Genomic DNA, 5831 nt, shown 5'->3' on the forward strand with positions numbered 1-5831 from the left:
GATAGGTGTCATCAGCCACGACCACAGTGGATAACCTCTGTTACCCAGGAGCCAACCCCCCCAAGCTGGGGGTGCACCTCGAATAGTTCAGGAACTGTCAAGTGCCAGGGTGAATGTGTTGTGCACACTGCCCGCGTATCAGGCACAGATGTGCATGATGCGCATCTTATGGTCACATACCAGCTGCACGTTCATCGAATGGAACCTCTTTTGGTTTGAAAAGAGCTGCCTGTCTTTTGCATGGGGGGGTCAGTCTAGTGGGGTTTCAGGCTGGGAGGGGATCAGACTGGGCTGTGAGGGATGTCGGGCGGGCGGGATGAGGACAGGTCGGCAGATGGGAGGGGATTGGGTTGTGAGGGGATCGGATCAGGTCAGGTCCTGAGGGGATTGTGAGAGGGTGGGTGGAGTGGTAGGTTCCAGGGGCGAGGGTGGTCGTGTATGTGGGAAGGAGTCTCCATGTGAGGTTGGGCATGGGCTTTTGAAATAGTTACTCTAAAATTGGAATCATAGAATCATAGAATTTACAGTTCAGAAGGAGGCCATTCGGCCCATCGAGTCTGCACCGGCCCTTGGAAAGAGCACCCTACCCAAGCCCACACCTCCACCCTATCCCCATAACCCAGTAACCCCACCTAACCTTTTTTGGACACTAAGGGCAATTTATCATGGCCAACCCACCTAAGCTGCACATCTTTGGACTATGGGAGGAAACCGGAGCACCCGGAGGAAACCCACGCAGACACGGGAGAAAGTGCAGACTCCTCACAGACAGTGACCCAAGGCAGGAATCGAACCTGGCACCCTGGTGCTGTGAAGCAACTGTGCAAACCACTGTGCTACCATGCTGCCCCATTGTGGGGTCATTCTGCAGAGATCAATTATTCTCCAATATGAACATTAGTGAGGTGGCCATTCTTTCGGTGGGACTTTTCCACCTTTTTGCCACCTGGCACCCTAACAATACATGTGCACATTTCCAACACGGGTGGCTGAAAGGTACTCAGGTACATGAAACCTACTTAATTGTTTTCCCCTCCCTGGCCAGGGGTACTGAGGCCAATTGGAACACTAGGATTGCTGATTTGTTTGATAGTAGTCACCAGAAGTTGATCCTGAGCCTTTCTGGTTTGAATGACTTACTCCTATGCCATCAATTTCTTTCCCCACTCGGACATTGGAAGACCTTCAGACTCTGTTTTGTAACCCATGAGTCCTGGATCACCTCAAAGTCTAAAACACCTTGGAGTTCTTTGTTTGCCGCAGAGTTTCAGTACAAGCTCCTGTTTTGTTTCCCGAATGCAATGTGACCTGTTGCTTAATGCCTCATGACTGAAAAAGAAGGGAAAATAAAATTACATTCTTCCCAGGTTTCAATCATTGCCCTCTGTTTTCTCATAAAAGTTACATTGCTTGCACTGCACTGACCTGAATATCATTGTAGATATGGCACTCTTGGGGAATTTGTGTCATTCCCACATTCGCTTGTCTTGAATAATGCACCAGAGAAAGACCAACACTGCAATTTTCAATTAATGTACCACATATTTGAAAATCAACCCATTCTGCTTCTGCGCATTTGTGCCAAAGTAGGACTGAGATTATGCTATTAAAAGAAATCTCATCTTGCAGATTGTGATAAACATGAATCTGTAGGGCAGCACGGTGGCGCAGTGAGGCGCAGTGAGGCAGATAGAGGCACTGCGGCCTCACGGCGCCGAGGTCCCAGATTCGATACACCTGTATGACTTCCACCTGAGAGGGGCGGAGCATCACGGAGGGGTGGAACATGAAGTGTCCAATCCCCTAATCAGATTTAAATACATGCAAATATCGTTTTACATGGCCCCACCGTCACGGGCGCAAACCTTGATTTCCCTGCATGGGAGGGGGCATCGCGCTGCAATCGGCGCCGGGCAAACAACGACTTTTGCATGATTCCCAATTCTCCGCTCAATCACAATCGGAAATCCAGCCCATTGTGGTGAATGTATTATGGCAGCCATTCACCACTGTATTGCATTGTACTATGTTGTTGCCCTTGTGGGCTCCACCTATGAACCATTGTATTGTATTACACCGCATTGTATCATGTTGGTGCCCTTGTGGGCTCCGCCCCCTTGAGGGGAGGTATATAGAGCTGCTGCCCTGCAGGCGGCTCTCAGTACAGAGCAGTCGCAGGCAGGCACAGTTCTAGCTGATTAAAGCCACTGTTCACTTCAACTCTCCGCCTCGTGTCAATTGATGGTCGCATTACCCATTATCTTTATTTTTCTGGTGGAGCAGGCTTGAGGGGCCGAGTGGCCTGTTCCTTCTGTGATTTCCTATGTTCCTGTGTTCATCGTCTCCAGCAATCTTGCAAGTGTCAAAGATCTAAGCTGTCACTGCCTTGGCCAGCTGTGGACCTGTGTCTGTGGTGTGTTCAACAGATTGTGAACCCGAGTCTAGTATAGAACTAGGACCCATCGCAGAGTGTGTGTCTGCGCTGTTGGAGGATGCACGTGAATGCTGTGATGGTGCTTCCTCCGAGGTTGGGGGTAGGGACTGTTGCATGACCTAGTGGAAACCCTTCTTTATTTCTTGCCGGTACATGGAATAGAAAAAAAAGAGAGATTTAGAGATTGACTAAGCAGGCTCGTACACTAAAGATCACTTACAGTCAAAACTGGAGCTGGAGGCTGAATGCATCCTCACTGGGCCTTGGGGGAATCCAACCTCACCTTCGCACAAGCACGGTCATGTTCCTCACTGGCAATCTTTGTTGCCTGCTCCATGAAGCTGCTGAGCAGACACATTTCTGCCATTTCCCCACCATCTTGGGCAGCTCACCCTTGTTATGCACAATCTTCTCCTGCAGAAGGATAGCAGGATTGATTGTGAGACGGCTGGGAGAATAAACAGTTCAGAAGCCTCCATGCCTATTTTCAGCACTGAGCCCTCTCCAGTAATTAAGAAACTGCTTGTTTAGGAACAAATATGAGATGGTGAGCTTAAAGTGACTGGCACACATTCAACACTGATGCCCTTGTACGCTAACCCTTAGACTGCCTGATGCTCTTATCAGAGTATGGGTTTGCAGTGAATAGGCGGTTCAGTTACCCTGGCAGTGTGCAGCAGACCATACCTCCTTTTCCTGCACTTTAACTGTTTCTTTTTTTGGAGTCTATGGGTGTTATCCACCCCATCGACCTCCTCCCAGGATGCTGTGCTCCTGCTCCCATCCCGAGGAAACAGGACCTCCTGCCTTTTCTGGATGGCCTAGAGAAGAGTCTCCAGGGAGGAGTCGCTGGATGATGGGGCCGAATATTGCTTCCTTCTTTTGGACGTGGTGTATGAAGCACGATGCGGAGCTCCTGGCCTGCAGTGGGTGAATGGCCGTGTGGGTGCCCTTTAAATACGGCACCTGGACCTTCAACCCATAAACTAAAGGTGACTTCCTGCAATTGGATTCGCTATGCTCCACACAGTGGCATAAAGAATGAGGTGAGCAGCGGAGTATCATACATGTTCAGCTGTCCCACCACCCAAAGGGAATCACTCCGACTTCCCCTGCCAGCACCAAACTTCAGAGCAGAAGACTCCACCCCTTGGCTCCATTGCAAGCTTGTCGATGGATCAGTCATTGTTTTTTTAAATTTACTTTATCAGAGTTACAAAGCCAGGGCTCAGAGTGTGGACAGGGGCGAACCCCTAATCCAGCTCCTTGCCTGCTCCAAAAAACATTCAAATTGAATCCAATTCATGGTCCCCACAAGAGAGACATACCAGATTTGAGCCAATAGGCAGAGCAGATCCTACACTTGACCTTCGCCAAAAGGCCGAGAAGCGATTGGATCAGTCATTGTTCAAATTTTTCACTATCAACTCTGAAATTGCAAGGCAAACTCAAGTTAGTTATTTAACTGTAATTAACTCCAAGATGGTTTGAATTGCATTTCTTCAGAGTTGTTTGTCAGTTTCTCAATCAGATGCCGCCATTTCTCTATTGTTAAAAATTTAATTCCTAAAACTAAAAATTGTAATATATATATTATGAACTAGATTTTGCAATTCAAGATCCTCGGGTGATCAAAAGCAAGTTGATATTAATCAAGTGTATGTGAGGGTGGCATGTGGCGCAGTGGATAGCACTGGGACTGCGGCGCTGAGGACCCGGGTTTGAATCCTGACTTTGGGTCACTGTCCGTTTGCACATTTTTCCCATGTCTGCATGGGTTTCACCTCCATAACCCAAAGATGTGCAGGTTAGGTGGATTGGCCACACTAAATTGTCCCTTAATTGGAAAAAATATATATTTTGGGTACTCTAAATTTTCAACAAAAAAAAAGTGTATGTATGGAAAATGTAACTTGCAGTACAAGACTAAAACTGAAGCTCCAGGGCACTCCTCATACATCTCAGTATCTTGGATTAACATTGAAAGTAATCATATATATTATGTATACAAATATGCTAAACATTACTACAAAAAAGTTAGGCTGAGAAGTGAATGATCTTTCGATGCCTTTAGGATTGGATTGGATTGGTTTATTGTCACGTGTACCCAGGTAGAATGAAAAGTATTGTCCTGCGTGAAGTTCAAACAGATCATTCCGCACATGAAAAGAAAATTCATAATAGGGCAAACATAAATTAAACAATTAAATACATAGACACACTTGTTAAATATTTACCAGTGAAGGCACTCTTCTGTATAAGTCATGGTGTTACAAAGCCAGAACAAATGAGCTACAATGAATGCTGTGATAAGAAGTGTACACTGCCATGTATTTTACTCTACAAATTTTCCCTGCTTTTCTCCTCTGTCTTGAAGTCCAGAATATGGATCCAGGGGTGCCAAAACCATTCTTTTATCCCAAAATGGCTATCCTTCATGTGTGACAAAGATTAAAACTGGGTTTTGACCTGTGAAGGAGAATGTAGATGAGCCCAATCCTGGTTCATTTAAAATTTACAATGGCAACACGCTCTCATATACCACTTTAAGGTATGATACACACGCTCTACTGTGCAGTTCTGCATTCATTCCCCACTCAAAATACAATTATCTCATCATTCATTTATTTGTCGAGCCTTAGTGTTTGCAAATTCTATGTCACCCTTGACAAACTTTTTTTAAAGTTTAAAATTTTTAACGTGGCCAACTACCCTGCACATCTTTTGGGTTGTGCGGGTGAGACCCACACAGACACGGAGAAAATGTGCAAACTCCACACGGACAGTGACCTCGGGCCGGGATCAAATCCAGGTCCTCGGCGCCACGAGGCAGCAGAGCTAACCACTGTGCCACCCTGCCGCCCCTACACTTGACAAACTTTCAAGTCTGTATTCACTGAACGTGAAGCACCTTGGAATGTCTTGAGAATAAGGAAATATAAAATAAATGCAATTTCTTTCTTTCTTATGTAAGGTTTTCGGGCAATTCGGCCCTTTTTGGACTGTTCAAGAGTAAAACCCAGAGACTGGAACATAACCAAATTTCCCAGCAGGCTTGGCCTGCTGAGCTGGGTAGGTGTATGGATACTTCCAAACCCCCCCCCCCCCCCCCCCCCCCCAGGAGCTACAAGGAAGAAGGAGCCAGACAACTAGATAAGATTAAAACACAGACAAAGGGGCATGGTAGTACAAAGGGGCCTGCCTGCAAGCAGGACAATGGGATGGTCATAGCCCCGTGCAGATGTAAATGACTTTGTCTCCACCAGAGCAGAATCCAATCAACACCCCATCAACATAGTGAGGTGAGAATAGCAGCGATCTCCAGAGCAGATGGAAGACTTTGAAAATCTTCACAAGGGAGCTCAACTTCGTTATCTCAAAGAGCAGACTGTCTGGG

The 5831-nt window shown here is 46.6% G+C and overlaps 1 non-coding gene across 1 annotated transcript; it reads right to left on the reverse strand.

Moving 5' to 3' along the window:
- Window positions 1-3628: 3628 nt before the first annotated feature.
- On the reverse strand, window positions 3629-3827 carry LOC140430293 (U2 spliceosomal RNA). Its single transcript, XR_011949371.1, has one exon. It is a non-coding gene; the product is annotated as a U2 spliceosomal RNA (small nuclear RNA).
- Window positions 3828-5831: the final 2004 nt, after the last annotated feature.

This window comes from Scyliorhinus torazame, chromosome 1 (genome assembly GCF_047496885.1).
Source record: "Scyliorhinus torazame isolate Kashiwa2021f chromosome 1, sScyTor2.1, whole genome shotgun sequence".
In the NCBI taxonomy this organism is placed as follows: Eukaryota; Metazoa; Chordata; class Chondrichthyes; order Carcharhiniformes; family Scyliorhinidae; genus Scyliorhinus; species Scyliorhinus torazame.